The following is an 18,748-nucleotide window of genomic DNA, read 5'->3' on the forward strand; positions in this document are numbered from 1 at the left end:
AAACGACAACAACTGAATAAAAGGACTTTGAATGAGTAAAAGGGAAAAAAATAATAAGGTATTGGTAACCAGATTAGGTAAGGTGGGCACACCACGGCACCAATATTTTCATACTAACATAGAATTTACACCAAAAACATGGAATTCAGTTATGTGGGTTTATACTGAGCTTTCAAACTGAAGCATTTTAAAGGACTCACCCCCTAAGTATTTTCATTTGCGCAGTAATAACGTGCTTTAAAACTAGTCACTATGAGAGAAGCACACGCCCTGAGTTGGTGACTACTTCACTGATTACAGAAACACTCATTTCAGTAAAACTACGGAAGAGATTCATAGGATGCTGAAAAGAGAAGCCTTGAAACAAAATGATCTAAATTCTCATTTAGAGGTGTATATCTCAGTTTAATGGTCTGTCATTTATCAATATTCACAGATAATGAAGCAAGAGTGATTTTGCATATCCTTACTCCCCAAAGACATATTTAAATGATGAATAGTCAATAAAATAAACAGCTCACGCAAAAGCCCATCTACTACTTCCTCCCAATGCCAATAATTTTTATACAGTTATTAGCTCTGGCTAAATACTTAGAGCCATGACTTTAAAATTTTTTCCCTCACTTTCCAAATCTAACTCATGCTGATCAGTGTGATATGCATTCTTTCACATCTGATGCTAACCCACAAATGGACCTGTGATGAGTTAAGGTAACATACAGCACCTACTTCACAGGAAGAAATGATACCTGCAAACATTAATGGCCAATATGTTGAGACTGTGAATCATATTTTGAAAAGATTTAAGTATCTGAGATATTTATCTTTTCCATTATTTTATGGAATGTGGACTTTTATAGGGCAAAAATGTTTTCTCCATTCCGTCCACCTGTTATTACAATTATGTTCTATCTTACTATTAGAGTTGGATTTCTGAAGAATTCAAGATTTCTGAAGAACCAGTTAAATCATTATCAGAAAAAATCGAAGCGAGGGACAATTTGCTTTTAATTTGGACTATTGTTACACGATAAACTAAACTAAGCCAAAAAACACTAATGTCAAATATTATGAAAGAGAATAATGCTTTCACTCTTACTTCTAAAAAGAAGGTTTTTGTTTTTTGTTTTTTGCTAATTCTCCTAAACTGAGAATAACAAAGTCATATTAACACCATTATCTAATATCTACTGTTCTCCAAAGAATGTTACATAACAGAGATTAAAACATAAAACGCTGCATCTTGCATCTTATCTTACGTGGCAAATATGAATTCATAAGAAAAGTGTTCTAGAGAGAACCACTTCAGTGCCTTTCAAACAGAAACAATACTATAACTCTTTTCCCTTGTGCAGACTTAGAGATTTTTGTCTCTGTCAACATCTGATAAGAGAAGTTGTTCATTCTTCCTGTGATGTTTTCCTGTTCATAATGTTTAATGGCAACAATAAGGTTACAGCTAATTAGCATCTAATGCAAACAAATGACTTGAATTCCTTACTAGAATGACAGATACTTTTATGAGAAGTGATGACACCTCCAGAGAAGAGATAAGAACTTCATGTACAGTTGCATAATTATATATCCCCATGAAGCACAGATAAAACAAGCTCACTGCTGTTATTCTAAGTGGAGCTTTCCTTTAGCAGATCTCTGTATAAAAGCTCATTCTGTTGTTTTCATTTAAAAAGAGATATTCATGCCTTCGCCCTTACTTAAACTCAAAACAGAATTGATACACTATGATACATTCTTTAGCAAAGTACACCCCATAATAACTTGGATTTTATATATCATCAAGAGGATTTAGAGTTATATATTACAAGGAGGAATTTGTGCTCTATAATTACTAGGAAAATTATTAAGTGAAATGATTTAGATAATGAGGAATTCCTAGTGGCTCTCACTGGTTTACTGATTTTGTTGAAAGTTAAATAGTAATGCTGCCTTCAGTAAACTTAAGAGCTGCAAGGGGCAGAGTTAGTTCCAGAGTTACAAGAAGAATATTTATCAAATGCCATCAAAATTCTTCAAATCCTTCTGCTGAAATGGCAAACAATCAGCTTCCCAAGTCTGCCTAATGTCCAAGTAACCTTTGCATTTTCAAGATAAACACTGGCCAAGGATTGGAAGGGGATAGTAAGAGAAAAAAATGTGAGAGCTCTCAAAGATATTTCATTGCTTTATCCAGTTTCGCCAGAAAGAGCAACTGCTCACACAAGTTTATTAGGCTAACAGAAAGTAGGAAAAATCTTATAGATTTTTCTGAAGATGGTTATTAAAAGTAGCAAAGTTACTTTCTTGAGGCATTTTTATTACAATATATCAACTTTCCAGTAATGTTCAAATCCAGAATTAATTAAAGACCATGATTGTATAGCTTTTCTGTTGATTCACTTTCTACCTGACTAGAAGGCAGGATAAAGGGAAATTATGTTAAGAATGGAACTGAACTACCTATTGTAGCTGAACACATGTGATTGGATGTCACAGAATTTGAAAAACAATGGAGTAGGAAAATGTGTCTTTTCAAGATTGGCCTAAAACTGGGTGTTCCAGATGAATCACCTACTGTCTGTTCACTCAGCAAACTAGATTTTACCTATTTGACCACTTGGCAGCAATGGAGAAAAACACTTTCTCTAGAGAGAAATATGAATATCAATGGAACTCTCCAGTACCAGATTTCTCAAAGTTACTCAATTACTCTGTTTGAATTAGATTATGTTTTAAACTGGTCACAACTTTTCTTTATTCCACAAGATGTATTCTAATCAATTAAACTTCTTTAATCCAGCCTTCTTGTTCTATTCTCAATGGAGATTCACTGTTATTCTTTCATGCATCATAATTTTGGAACAAATCCCACTGCTGATTTATGAAGCCATCTTTCTGGTTGACTCCTTCTAAGACACTTTTCTACTCACCCAAACCTATGTTTATGACAGTCAAAACAAAGGCTAGGGCTTCCCTGGTGGCGCAGTGGTTGAGAGTCCGCCTGCCGATGCAGGGGACACAGGTTCGTGCCCCGGTCCGGGAAGATCCCACATGCCGCGGAGCGGCTGGGCCCGTGAGCCATGGCCACTGAGCCTGCACCTCCGGAGCCTGTGCTCCGCAGTGGGAGAGGCCACAACAGTGAGAGGCCCACGTACCGCACACACACACACAAACCCCCAAAAAAACAAAGGCTAAGGGGTTCTACATTCTACATTTCAGATCTCAGTGCAACACCCATGATCTTCTATCCTGGGGATTAAATCTTTAATTTTTGTCATCTCTTGTCTTTTTCTATTGCACCAGAGCCTAGTAGAGAAAAGGAACCTTAATTCTCTACTCCATTCTGTATTTACTTTATTATCCCCTTCATTATATTTTTCAACAGCAGACACGTAGCAGTGACAATGTGGTTACTTGGATATCCAAAGGCAATGAGTTTGAAACATCAACGTTTTAAAAGACACAGAGTTTCCTGTTTGTGGCACAGCTTTTTTTTGTCTGTAAATAGTTAGAAATAACATCTGTGCTATTCAATAATTTGCAGAGGTGTTGCTTTACGCAAATGCACTCACCATTCTCTCTTTCACTTAATAAATATTCATTAAATACCTACTAAGTGCAAGACACTGATAGATAATGAGTGATAGAAGGAAAAACACACATACAGATAATGTTTGCACACATCAGATATTAGTCTACAATAAAATATAAGTGAATTCCATCAGCCTAGATAACATCATGCTAAATCTGAGAATGCATCTGTGGTCCTTTTCATTGTTACAGTAGCCACGTTCATCTCAGAATCCAGTGGAACACTGGAACTAACAACATCATCAACTTTCAGGAATTGACAGTGCTATGGACAGACCTAAAAGGAAAGTGAGTAGGTTTACAGGAAATCATTTTATACCTGCCGAAACCCTGGGGATGTATGGAAGCACCTACTGTTTCATGACACAGCACACACCTCCCTGTTGTGTGCACACATTTGCTCAGGTTATGATAAACAGAGCTGGGATCTCAGGAGTAAATCAGATGTGAGAAAGAAAAAGATTGGCTCCTTTTATGATCGAGTTACATACATATAAATCCACAGTTCTCGGAAGTATATAAACAAAGTTGTGTATTACCACATTCTGCAGCGAGAGAAGTTAATTAGACAGGGACCAGCAAAGGCAGATACTGTTCATAAAAGTGAAGAGAACAACATTCTAGGCAGATGGGCCAGTACTCTTGCAGCAGATGGCTTTGCTAATTAGATACTGGCAAAAGATAACATTAAAAAAAAAAAAAAACTAGTTTAATTACACAGTGCCAAAAATTAACAACCACCTGAGGGCTTTTTTTTTAATATGTTTGCATTCATATTCTTATGGCATGGATTTCTGTGAAATGCTGGAGAATGTTAAATTGTCATGGCGATTATAAACAAATTGCCGGGGAATGTGAGACTGTATGTGTTCAAAAGAGAAGCAGAGTGCAAACGAGTCAGAACTTGAAACAATTGTGATTTTTATGTGACCTGACTCAAGTGTCAATCTAGTTATCCTTGAGCAAAGGCATCTTCTTTGCTAATGGCTTTTAGTGGTCACACATGATGGGTTCAAAACAAGTGGCACTTGGGAATTCCCTGGCGGTCCAGTGGTTAGGACTCCACGCTTCCACTGCTTGGGCCCTGGTTCGATCCCTGGTGGTCGGGGAACTAAGGGCCCGCAAGACATAAAGGGGTAGAGTTGAGTCACTTTGGACGGATTTGTCCAGTTTGCCTCTCTGCCTTTACTCCTTAGCAGATATTTGGTGCATTCGTTCACTTTTCATATCAATTTGCCATAACCCCTGCACTCATGCCCACGGCGAATATAGGCAAGTCCATGTCATTCTTACTGGTGGCCTCCAAATCAGAGAAGTGGAAGGGACTTTCATCATATCTTCTAACTACTGCCTTTGCTTTTTTTTAAACATCTTTACTGGAGTATAATTGCTTTACAATGGTGTGTTAGTTTCTGCTTTATAAGAAAGTAAATCAGCTATATGTATACATATATCCCCAAACTCCTCCCTCTTGCATCTCCCTCCCACCCTCCCTATCCCACCCCTCTAGGTGGTCACAAAGCACCGAGCTGATCTCCCTGTGCTATGCGGCTGCTTCCCACTAGCTATCTATTTTACATTTGGTAGTGTATATATGTCCATGCCACTCTCTCACTTCGTCCCAGCTTACCCTTCCCCCTCCCCGTGTCCTCAACTCCATTCTCTACGTCTGCATCTTTATTCCTGTTCTGCCCCTAGGTTCTTCATAACCATTTTTTTTCTTTTAGATTCCGTATATATGTGTTAGCATATGGTATTTGTTTTTCTTTTTCTGACTTACTTCACTCTGTATGACAGACTCTAGGTCCATCCATCTCACTACAAATAATGCAGTTTCATTCCTTTTTATGGCTGAGTAATATTCCATTGTATATATCTGTCACATCTTCTTTATCCATTCATCTGGTGATGGACACTTAGGTTGCTTCCATGTCCTGGCTATTGTAAATAGAGCTGCAATGAACATTGTGGTACATGGCTCTTTTTGAATTATGGTTTTCTCAGGGTATATGCCCAGTAGTGGGATTGCTGGGTCGTATGGTAGTTCTATTTTTAGTTTTTTAAGGAACCGCCATACTGTTCTCCATAGTGGCTGCAACAATTTACATTCCCACCAACAGTGCAAGAGGGTTCCCTTTTCTCCACATCCTCTCCAGCATTTACCGTTTAACTACTGTTTTTTGATTCTTACAAAACTGAAGTCATCCAACATTAGAGAAATATCTAACCTCAGACAGTCCCATAAATATGTGTTATAACTATTTTTTAAATCCTTATATCAAAGCCCAAGATTTTCTTTCACAGAATGATACCAAATCAAACTTCCTTTGATCACTGCTGGGTGGAGCTGCCAACCTGTGAAATGCTCATTGGGGCTTTTTGTTTTCTAATTGGGCTTTTTAAATTGAGGGCTGTTTTTTTTTGTTTTTTGTTTTTTTAATTGAGCAGACAATGTATCAGATTCCTAAGGCCTTTGTAACAAAGCACTGCAAACTGGGGGTCTTTAAACAATGTAAATTTGTTTTCTCACAGTTCTCAAGGCTAGAAGTCTAAAATCAGCCAGAGTAGATTCCTTCTGGAGTCTCCAAGGGAGAAGAATCCCTTCCTGGCCTCTCTCGGCCTCTGGTAGCTGCCGGCCATCATTGACCTTCCTCGGCTTATAGAAGCATCACTGCAGTCCTCACCTCTGCCGTTACATGGTGTTTCCCCTGTGTGACTCTGTCCAAATGTCCCTCTTCTTGTGAAAACGCTGGTATTTGAATTAGAGCCCATTCAATTCAGTAAAACCTTATCTTCACTAATTACACCTGCAAAGACTCTGTTTCCTAAAAAGGTCACATTCTGAGAGTCCAGGTGAGCATGAATTTTGGAGGGATCCCATTCAACACAGTACAGACAGCCAGACATCGTGACGTAACGAATTCTGAAACTGACAATTGATAGCACACTGAGGGCCATTGCTTTGCTGCAAATTAGCTTCCAAGTCTTACCAAAACACTGGTAACATTTCGTAAGACTTTGGTTATGTGCTAACCACAGCGCTAGGTGCTTTCTGTACGTTTACCTCATGTATAAGTCTCCCTATAATTTTATGTGGAAAATACCATTACGGTAATATTCCGGATGAGGACAGTGGCTAAGCCACTTTCCAAAAGCCACAAAAATAATAAGTAGGGCACCAAGATTCAAATTTGGTAACTTGGCAGGAAGCCTGGGCTCTAAACCACTCTCCCTTCACTGAAATTGTCAAAGTAAGTGACCTTCATTACTGATTGTCACAGTTTCTTTCTTTCTTTTTCCCATAATTTAGAAAAATATATACCAAAAGCACAGAAGTGTGTGCACATCTAAGGTCAGAGCTGTAGGCATTCAGTAAATATTAATTAATCATAAAAGCCATCGATTCCCCTGTCATGGAATGTATTCATTTTTAAAGCCTCTGGACCCGTTCATGGTCCTAGTATTGATTTTAAAGGGGACATGATTCATCTAATGAAATTCTAGAGTTAATAACTGTATGGCCAGGGTATGATATAAAACCCTTAGGTTGATTTTGTGAAATTACACAACTTGAATATGAGAACACGGTCTGCTCTTGACACAGTGCAACGTTGTGCTTTTAAAACGGATCTTGAGATACCATCCCCTCTCTGCCACAGCCCTCCAGGGGCCCTTCATTCACCTGGAGTAAAAGCCAGAGCCATCTGGAATGTTCTGTGAAGTCGAGCCGCTTATTTTCTCTCTCTCTGATTTTCTAGTACCCTCACTCCCACACCCTGGTCTGATCCTCAGACAAGGCAGACCTGTTCCCTGGGGCTTGTGCACCAGCTAGTCCCATTTTCTGGGACCCACACCCGACTAATGCCTGTGCCTCCTGCATGTCTTTGCTCAAGCGTTACCTCTTCACTGGGGCCTATATAATTATGTAGGACAAATGGCAATTGCTCTCCCCACCCCCTACTAGAAGGTGGCTTCCACTTGGACAGGCATCTTGTCCTTTTGGTTCACTTCTATGTCCCCAGGGCCCAGAACAATGCTTCACACACAAGAACTCAGTTGTTCAACAATCCACTTGCTGAATAAATGCATGAGTATAGAATGCTCTCCACGCGCAGCCTTGGAAGTGGCTCCAGGTGCCCCCAAGTGGAAGGGACAGGTGAGGCTTTGGAGCCCTTGAGCTGGCTGGGCAAGACTAGGATGCCCTGCAAGGATTCCTCTTCCAAACCCTTCCCTGCATCCTGACAACAGGAAGAGAAACACCAAGGTCAGTGCAGAATCCACTAGAGCACTAGAGCATGGATTTCCACACTTTTTCTGCAGAAGACTCATTTTGTTAAGTAAATTCTTATGCATAATCTCATATAAAAGAATGCAAAAGCGGTATTTACTAAATTCTTGTTATAAAAATAATGCAAGATGATAGCATTAAATCATTTAAAAAATGTGAGGCCAAGTGACCACTGAGTCATAGCACTCTCGGCATCCAGTCGTTTCGGCTGCTTACTTTTGAAATAATACTGATTTATACAAATTAAGTAGTGTTAAATAAGGTCGCCTTGGAATCTCAGTTAATTTGGAGTAGAAGTTGAAATGATAGCAATTTATTCCCTGCTCTACAATACCAGGTTATCCAGGTAATATACAATAAAAGTTGCTTCACTGAGGACCGCCAATGCCTTAAAATTTTGTATATGGGGCTTCCCTGGTGGCGCAGTGGTTGAGGGTCCGCCTGCCGATGCAGGGGACATGGGTTCGTGTCCCGGTCCGGGAGGATCCCACATGCCGCGGAGCGGCTGGGCCCGTGAGCCATGGCCGCTGAGCCTGCGCGTCCAGAGCCTGTGCTCTGCAACGGGAGAGGCTACAACAGTGAGAGGCCCGCGTACAGAAAAAAAAAAAAAAAAATTTGTATATGGTATACTTTAATGTAATTACTTTTTAAATAGAATTAAAACATATGCCATGCATAAAATCCCTTAGCATCTATAGACTTCTGGGGCTCCAGGAAGCATATTTGGTTCTAAGGAACCAAGCATCTTTGATAAACAATTTAAAGTGCTTGGAATGAACCTGAGGATGGAGAAAAAACAAAGTAACAGAAAATGAGTTCTAATAACCCTACTCCTGAACATCAGTGAGCCCCTCTAGATGATTTTGTGAAAAAAACGTGCATTAGGAAAGAGGCCAGTATCAAAGGACATTATAATATCTGGTGTAATATTTAGAATTATGATTGTCAGACACTGATGCACCAAACAACTGTTATCCTTCCAAAATGTTGCCATCAATGAAAGCATTGCTGGAAGGTAAGCCTAGTAAGAGCAGCTGCTCTTAGTTTCAAAGAAATTATTTTCATGGATCCAAGAGGGTTTGGTTTGAAAAATGGCATATTGTCCAATTTGTTAGCCTCAATGTAGGCAAAAGCATCTAATTACTAGAGAAATGACTAGTATTTTTATACATAAATTTGCTAAAGTGTTTGTATATAAAATCAATCAAGCATGGGATAAAAGTGTTGAAATCAAAGTGGACTGACTTCTCAAGGACAAGCTCCCTAGCTGAATATTTCCCAAATGTCTGAAAACTGTTGCTTCTAATGCCAAGTTTTCAAACATACAATTACATCCTCAATCACCCAGATGATGCAATTCAAACATCACAAAATTTGTTATGTTCAACAAAAATTGTCATGTTCACTAGAAATTAAATACATATATAATAACTGACTTAAAATCAGACATTGTAGCTAATATAACATTTATTCTGCACATGCAGAGAAGTACCCTGAAAGGAATAAATTGATTATATAGTCATGAAAAATATCAGACCAAGCTGAGCTTTATAACACTACTTGAAGACTTTACAGGACAATGACAAGAGGTCTTGCAAAATAAAAAGTAAAAATATAGGAGGAACAGCATATTAGCATGGGATGCTCTGTAGGACCTCAGTCGACTGGAAGGGTAAACAACTTTGTGTAATTAATGTTGTGTTGGAAGTGTCTTCACAAAGCTAAATTTGTAGTATGGTTTTGACCAAAGCATTCTTATGTAGAGCACTTGACTACTGGCAGTCACATTTTAGATCCATTGGGAAACTGAAAAGAAACAATTCTGGCCCTGATGCAGGAATGAGTTTCCCAGCCATACAACAAGATTTTATTTAGGAATACAGTTAAAAGATTCAAAAGGAACTGCATCTCACAAATAACATGAAGGACCAAGGTTGTTATTTTGAGGCAACATGAAACAGACGTAGAAAAAGACTTCAGCAACCACAGCATGAAGATGCAGCAAATAAAGATGTAGACCCCTGTAATTCTTTGTCTGACTTAGAGTTTTATTTTATTGATGTTAAAAAATATTTTTGTCTTTTCAAGACACATTTGTGATGGTGTGTGCTAGGTTTCTCTTGCTGGAAGCATAAGGTCACTTTTGTTGGGTTGATCAGTTTTGGTCCTCTATTGTATTCTGGCTAAGTCCTAATGAAGGCATTCTACACGAACTGTGACCTTAATAGTCAACATAAATGTAAATATATGGATGTTTGTTTTTAATTTTTCCATCAATATTTTCTATCATTTTTTGAAACTAGCTTCATGAAAACAAACAATACTTCATACCCGGTTCCTTTTCTCCATGGTTCTGAGTTAGAATGCGTTACTAGATTCACTGAAGTACTTATAAAGGCCAGATTATGGATCCTTACTGGGGAGTTATTTTATACAAACCGAGCCACTCATAATTTATTTATTATTCACGTTATAAACGCTTGCTTCCTGAGATGCACCCTACCACTACAAAGATGGACTTTACTTCAACTTCGGAACATATTGATCTATTTGCCAGATCACAAAATATATGGAAAACCCTTTTTAGCAGCCTTATTCAGCATCAGTTCCATAAATTTTAGTTTGCAGCTGAGAGAAATGAACATTAAAATTTGTTTTCTGGTTTATAATATGGGCAGTTTCATTTCTCTCTTATTTTACATAAAATGTGTAACAGGGTGATATACTTCTGTTCAAGAAACATTATTGATAATATTACCACAATGTTAAAGGAGAACTTAATGAACATTATTGATATATTCACTTCCCAGTTAATATTTAACAGTCTCATAATTTTATGAATACCTGCTTGAACTTATGCAATCAAATAAATAATTTAGCATTCAACAGTAATGTGTGATTTTGCCATTTATTTCTTCAAAAATTTGTCTCTCTTCTATAGTATAATCAGTTTATTTATGTGCCAGGGGGAATATTATCATAACTGTTACTAAAGTCTTTGACGAGAAAGAGCTCTATCTCGTAAACAAGGCCAAAAGTGCCTCAAGTATCAGAATGAGAGCTGGTGATTTTTCTGACATATGCAATGTCTACGATATTTGGATTGAAAATGGATATTTTTGTTATAATTTTACAATAACTTGAGATAAACATCACTCAGTTCTCCTTTACCCCTTTCCATCTGTTCTCAGTAGATCTTTTGCTCTGTGATTAGCCTGAGTTGGTGATTAATTGCCAGGTGTCGCAACTTTACCCAGCTTTGTGTGAAGGAATTTGATTTTGATCTCTATGGCTCTGAGTAGCATCCACAAACACAAATCCATGTGTGTCTAGAGGTGGGGCATTGTCGGTAGGTTTGAATAATGGCCCCTGCAAAAGATATTCATATGCTATTCCCTGGAACCAATGAATGTCACTTTGTAGGGCAAAAAAGAACTTTGCAGATGTTAAATTAAATTAAATTAAGGATCTTGAGATGGGAAAATTATCCTGTATTATTCAGGTGGGTCCTAAATACAATCAAATGCTTCCTTACGAGGGAGGCAGAGGGACATTTGACAAACAGCAAGGAACAGGCAATGTGGCCCACGAGGCTGAGACTGAAGGCATGCAGCCACCAGAATCTAGAAAAGGCAAAGAAGAGATTCTCCCCTAGAACCTCCAGAGAGAGTGCGGCCCAGGAGACACCTTGATTTCAGCTCCATAACAATCATTTTGAACTCCTGGCCTCTATGAGAGAGGCCTTTATGAGAGAATACATTTCTGTTGCTTTAAGTCCCCAAGTTTGTGTTAATTTGTTACAGCAGCCATAGAGAAATGAATGCAGACATAATTACACATGAATTACTCATATGCGCTGTGCGCACACGTACGCACGTGCGCACACACACACGCACACACACACACACACACACACACACACATGATTTTAATGTCATCAGGTGAAGAAATTCACCTCCATGTTTCTGCCAGACATCTGAGTTGGTCCCTGTACATAGGAAAGATGCAGTTTCTGTTATGCAAGGTCTGTTGGGGGGATACTTGCAGTGGTTTGGGGAGCGCGGAAAGCGCCTGACCCACGTGTGGTTAGGGATGAATCAAGGGAAGTTTCCCAGGACGGCAAGGTTTGAGCTTGACTGTGAAGGAACTGACAGTGGAGGGGCAGATGTTCATGAAAAGGGGGGGAATCGGCCATTATGAAGGCCTGGAATGGGAAGAAAGTGTGTGTCTGTGTGAGGACCTGAGTCCCTGGGGCGGGGAACAGAGAGGGCCGTAGATTTCTGAGTTGGATGCAGCTCAGGACAGGCCTCACGAACCATGCCAAGGAGTTCAGATGTTTTTCCTGAACTACAGGAAGCCACAGATAAGATGTTAAGCGAGATGTTGGCACGGTGAGATCAGTAATTGAGAAAGAAGTCTCTGGGGATATGACAAGGCCTGGAAAGGAGCGAGGTAGTCGAACAGGAGATTGGCATAGAGGTCACTGCAGGCAACCAGAGGGCAGACGTTGAGGGCCTGAAATAAGCAGGGACAATGGGATACAGAAGAAGTGTTGAGTGACCAGCCACCTAGTCATGGGAAGAGCATTGCCTGTTGAAAAAGTAGATGTGAGGGAGGGAGATGCCCACTCACCTGGCCAGACAACTGGTGGACGTCAGTAGCTCAAATCTGCCTAAACTATACTATGAAACTGATTCCACCCACTCCTCTGGCTAGGTCTGGGCTAAGCACTGTGCACAATTCTGGACTGCCTTCTTTCCACCCCACAAGTAACTCCCGTCTTAGAAAAATTACACTACATTTACAATGCCGTTTGAAGTAAAACACAATAGAGCCATAAATCTACTATCAAAATAGAGAAGTAGTTGACAAAAAACCAAATTCATAGGATGCTTTGATCATCATACTTTTGAATCAAACATACTTTAGTTCATTGGTAATAAATTCTGGTTTTTCAAAACCACCTAAAGAAAAAACAACAACAACCAGAAAAACCTTTCATCAGGTGAAAGGTATCACTAACATTACAGGAATTCATAGTAGTTCAGTAAAAGAAATTCTTTTTCAAAGTCACACAATGACTTATTTGCTTAGAATTCTGCGTCCTGAGATAAGCAAGTGAGATGATATAAAAAAAATGACACAAACGGAAATGAAAAATGAGGGAAAACTTATAACCCTTGACTTACAGGACATTTAATAAAGCTCAAGAAGTTGAAATTTGTAAGTGGAAAAAATACGGAAAATACAATAGAAAAGATTAAGCTTTCACGTCTGTTAGGAAGATTTCTCTTCGATTGTCACATATGTGGAAAATTCTGAGAAAGAAACATGCTATTAAAAAGTGAAATATTTATTCACTTCCTAATCAGCCCAATTCAGAATTCACGCTGGAGTTTCAGGTATACTTGGGTTTCAATTATTATAATTCTCAATATCACCAGAGGAAAGTTAATGCCATTTTTAGGGAACAATTTGGGCCTGACTGATTTTTCAAGTTGTGACTTTGAACGAATTCATTACTGCCGACCTTTTGAATCAGCATAGTGAGTTCAGCCAGACCCAACAGACAAACATGTATGCAAAAAGCTGTCAATCTGGAGCTGACACAATGTTACAAGAGGAGCAATACAACAGCAGAAACCAGGAATCAGACAATGAGTGACAGTAAAACACCCTCAAATACCTGCCAGAAAGATATACTGGGGAAAATATTCTAGAATTCCTGATGGGGATGATGTCTGCTGTTCTTCTGCCCATCACTCCAACACCCTGCCCTCACAATAGTCACATGAAGCAGGCACTAGTATCAAGTTCATCCTATATAGTAGATAAAAAGGTAAACAACGTACAAAGTTCTCCAAGCTATTAAGCAGATGATCTGGGATTTGAACCCAGGCCACCTGGCTTTAGCATCTCTGATGTTCGCCCATGGGCTATGGTCCCTTGTTTTAGAGAGTAGGGCACTAGGACCGCCCAGGTTCCTGATGCCTTTCTGCCTCACCAGAGTCCTACGCAAAGATGGAGTTTGCTTGCTTTGAACTTTTCAGAGGAAATAAAATGTGTTGCTTTCTCTTTGTAATAAAAAGAAGAAAGGCTCTTGGTGGGAAAATGGGAAATAAAATGATTTGGTTGAATAGATGATGCCTGTTCACTCCGTCTTTACCGAGATTTTGACAAAACCATTCCTAGTTTCAGCGTTGACTCCATACCATACATACTCATTCATTTGAACGCCTTGGCAAGCATCCCCCTGCCAGTCCCATTTGAGCTCTGAAAGGGCACGGAGAACACAGAAATAAATTTAATTGAGAATAGTCTATCACTCTGCAATTCTGTTGAATTATTCAAACTCATTTGAAATAATATTCAAGGTAAGACACAGAGCATATATGAGAGGATAAGTGTGTATATAATCCCAAGGAACCACGGGGCCTGGGGCACTCCTGGGTGCTTATACTCGCTGGGAGCTAGCCTAACTGGTCTCTCCTAGAATGTCACTCTTCCTTGTGTCCAAACAGTCTCAAGATTCCCCTTGCTGTCCTCTTACCAAAGGACCCAGCCCTGCAGAGTCTTCCTAAATGGTCCCCAGGTTGTCAACACTGCCACCATTAAAGGGGGAAGTCAAATCTTCCTCCGGAAGCCATCACACAGGCTGTATAAAGCACTGGCTCTAAATTTAGTATTTTCTAGCACAATCATACCCTAAAAAAGCCCTAACATCCCTGAAATAAGTGATGCTAACAGAGTTACCCTCCTCATTTCCTGAGGCCTACAGGTCTGATTGGGCTGAATAATTAAGCAAAGCTGCTTTTTCTCACTTGTTTTTCCAAACAGGATCACTTTTTCCCGTACACGTCTATATGTGCCCTCACCCAAGGGAAACTGGTTTAATGGATTATGATGATGGATAATTAGGTCTCTTAATTATTTTCTTAGGATTATTGTAGCTGTGAAAATCAAGCCACGTACACATACATTCAAATAGCAATGATAAAATATTTAATTGCTTTTTAAATTTAGAAATGATATCTGGTTTTGAGAACTATCTCTGTCTGAGTGTGTTCATCATTTTTCTTTGCATATTCAAAGACCTTTTCAATCTATTTATAACCATTTTGATTGGTTTACCTTCTATGGTGGTCTGACAAATGTCATTTGTCATTGGTTAGATTTGTGTTCATGTTAATACACAATCTGGGTGATTTGACCAACATATAATGCTTAATTACCCAATTTTAATCGAATCTATTTAAAACATGGATGCAGTAAGTCCAAATGTGGCCTACAAAACCTCAGAATTTCACCTTTTCTAGATATCCGACCCTGGGCGTTTCTACATTTCATCCCTAGGGCTTCTCTGTCAGTTCTAGCTTTTCCTTTAAACAGTGATGAGTCTCAGGAGGAAGAAGCTCTTAGCTTCAGGGCGAAGCTTTTACGTTGCCATTACATCAGTGATAAACAAAATTATCATTGCATAATAGTCCTAAGACGGCAAAGCAAACTTTCTCTTCTGATGCTTAACAACACTAAGGACGGTCATTGAGGCTTGTCTGTGTTTAATATGAATGAACTCGTGAAACAGGAAATATGGATAAAAGCCCTGTGTAACCCTTAATCATTTGTAATTAGTTCTATGCCAAGAACACACCCCTCCCCCAGACAGGCAGTGTTAACTATCCAGTCATATTTCTACCTAACCCAGTTTACAACTTGTAAACTTATTTATCTAATATTTTACTGACAAAGAATATTCTGTCTGTGACAAAATTTGGGATCCAACGGGCTCCTTTCCAAACCCTCCTGCATTTTAGAAATTCTGAGCCTAGCAGAGGTGACAGAAAAGTCAAGAGTGATTATAACACAACTTGGGAAGTAAAAGTGTACCCCGGGAAAGCATGGAGAAAGGAAGACACTGGGTAGAGGAAATGAGCGTCACAGGAAGAAGCTCAGCCAGGCTCGCATCTGAGCAGGGTTGGAGGAAAAAGGGAGGCTCCTCGGGTAAATGAAAGGGGCAGATGCTTCCTGGGAACAAGGCAACAGCATGTGTAAGTTCTGTGGGAAGTGAAAAGGCATCTCACGGTCAGGGAACTGCAAGAACGCTGTACGGCTGAAGGCCCTGAGGGACGGCGGGGACCAGCAGGCTTTGATGCTGGAAAGAGAGAAAATTCAGACCGTGAAGTTTCTTAGATGATGCAGTTTGAAAACAGACATGTTTACATTTAAGGGGTTTAAGTAGGAAAGTAATATAATAGTTTACCTACATTAAGACATTAATCACAGTATAAGGCAGGGGAAACTAAGGCACGGAGCATTGCAAACAACTGCCCAAAGTCAGGAATATGATCAGATAAGCAGTTCAGAAATTGACTGAGGAAAACGGATTGAAAAAAATGAGAAAACAGAAAACAACTCATGAAAGAACATTACTTAGTGTAAGCCCATGGAGGATAAAGCGAAGAGGCCAAATTCAAGAAGCCTGAATAAGGCAGAATCAGGTGTAGAAGTGGGCAGAATGTACAAGTACAGGCTCCATAATGGAGATGGGAAATACCACAGACATCGAGTGCTGTGGACAGAATGTCTTGAGTCTGTTGTCTGAGATCAATTTGAGGTGCTGCATTCAAATGGCGGTGGTGCTATGAAAAAGTATTCTATTGTTCAGAAAAGAAGCTGAATTGGAGGTAAAGACAAAACGTTGTTTATTTTGAGCTTTATATTGTCTTTGCTTGGGAACACAGAGGCTATAGTGATATAAGAGTGGCTCAGAGGTTGTGATTTGGCTGTTGTTTTGTTCTCTTCTGGGAAGGGAATGGAACAAGAAGTTGCAATAGCTCACACAATCATGAATCTGCATTCCACATGCTGATTAACAGGCAGGGTCCATGCCCAGCTGCCGGTCGTATTACCGTTATAACTGAGGACAAACCAAGACCCTTGCGTGAAACACTCTTGTTCGGAGTGAGAGATGAGTTACTGGAACACAAAGACACATGGCCAGAGCACGGTGACATTACGATGAAGAAAACTCAGTGCAGGTTGTTCTTGCACAGAACAGAGTGAAGCGTCCATCACAGCAGTTGACTGTCTAAGCGTTTTGTTAATGACTTCTCAAAAGCATTAGAGACTTGACCTCTCTTTTCTTCTAGAACCACCTTCTCCCCACGCTCTTCGACTCTTATTGTCAACGCTGTCTTCTTCACTCACTAGTTCCTTCTTCTCAGCTTCCTTTTTCGGTTCTTCCTCTGCTGTGTTCCCTCCAAGTGGTGGTCTGCCCCTGGCATCTGCCTGGCACTCTCATCTTTCCTTCTTGAGGACGATGACCTGGTCCCATGATGGTGAAAACCATCAGTACAATGTCTCTCCATTCCTATCCATTGCCAGGAAGTATTCATTCTTCTAACCCTCATCCATTTCCAGGAACTATTCATTCTTCTAACCCTCCCTTGGGTATCCCCCCATGGGATAATCAAAAGGGGTCTCCAGCTGAATGTATCCAAATCACCATGCATGGTTTCCTTCAGTGTGTCCCAAACTGTTTCTCATATCACAGTGTTCCCATATCACTACCCACTCAGTTGCTCGAGTAAAAAATATATGAGCCATCCTTGATTCCTTTTGTTTCCTCATTGCCAACATCCAAGCCACCAGCAAATCCTATTGACTGTAACAGATATAAAAAGATATCAACCCATCCATTTCTTTACCAGTATCTCATGTCTAAACTGCTGCAACAATTTCCTAACTGGTGTTCTTCCTCCAATCTTGCCCCGTTATAACCCCTTCTCTATACCTCAACAAAAAGTATCTTTTTAATATGAAAATTAGACCATATTTAATACCTTCCTGTGGCTTTCCACTGTACTTAAAATAAAACCCAGAGTCCCTGGCCTTGTTCATACACTTCATGAGATTTTACCACCACTTCTCTGATCATGTGATACCATTCCTCTGCCCCTTGACCACTAGAAATCAGTAACTCGAAACTTCTTTACATTCCTTTGGCTCACCAAGGTCATGCCCTCTTCTGCTCCTTTGGATCTGCTGGTCTCCCTTTCCAGAAATCTCCTCCCCTCACCTCTGCCTGATTCCCCATCATTCAGACATTACCTCAAACATCGCTTTCTAAGGGTGGGCTTTTCCTGACCACCTTATCTACAGAGCCCCACAGACACTACCTATTGTATCACTGCATTTGATTATCTAATACTTTCCTTAACTATCAATTGAGTAAATGTTTGTCTCCAATGGTTATCAAATTTCTAAGAGAAGAAAGTCCTTCTCTCTGGCTCACCCCTTTACTCCCTGCACTCAGAAGTCTGCCTGCCACATAGGATATCCTGATAAGAAAATATTGAAAGAAAAAAATGAATCTAGGAGTTCAGGAAGGCACAATGACTTTGCCTTTAGAAACTTTCCAAACAGAAGATAAAATTTTGTTTTGGCGTGGCATGTGGGATCTTCGTTCCCCAACCAGGGATCAAACCCGTGCCCCCTCCAGTGGAAGCATGGAATCTTAACCACTGGACCATCAGGGAAGCCCCTGGAAGGTAACAATTTTAAGGCAAAAAGCCTCATTGCATTTGTTATCACGTGACCTTGTTTCAAGACCATAGGTTTAAGATGAGTGTGAAGTTTAGGTAAATCATTTTGCACATCTATATAATGGGAATAATAATCCCTGTTTTTCTTGTTTCATTAGATTGTTGTAAGATGTGAAGAGATGGATGTGAAGCTCTCTATTAACTCTAGGGCAAAGTAAGTCAGTAGTAACTGGGCCTGGGATCTTCTGTCTTCATTAAGCATTGGAAAGCTCATTCTTGTACTGATGGATTTGCTGCCCATTGAGTGGGTGTGGCATAACCAGGGTGG

General features: G+C 39.8%; 1 protein-coding gene across 2 annotated transcripts in view; it reads right to left on the reverse strand.

The window, feature by feature from the left end:
• The window catches only part of SEMA5A (semaphorin 5A), a 471,369-nt gene that overhangs the window by 171,192 nt on the left and 281,429 nt on the right, over positions 1 to 18,748 (reverse strand). The gene's annotated exons all lie outside the window — the stretch shown is intronic.

The sequence above is a fragment of the Monodon monoceros genome, unplaced genomic scaffold (assembly GCF_005190385.1).
Source record: "Monodon monoceros isolate NGI ecotype Baffin Bay Population unplaced genomic scaffold, NGI_Narwhal_1 Super_Scaffold_12, whole genome shotgun sequence".
Classification (NCBI taxonomy): domain Eukaryota; kingdom Metazoa; phylum Chordata; class Mammalia; order Artiodactyla; family Monodontidae; genus Monodon; species Monodon monoceros.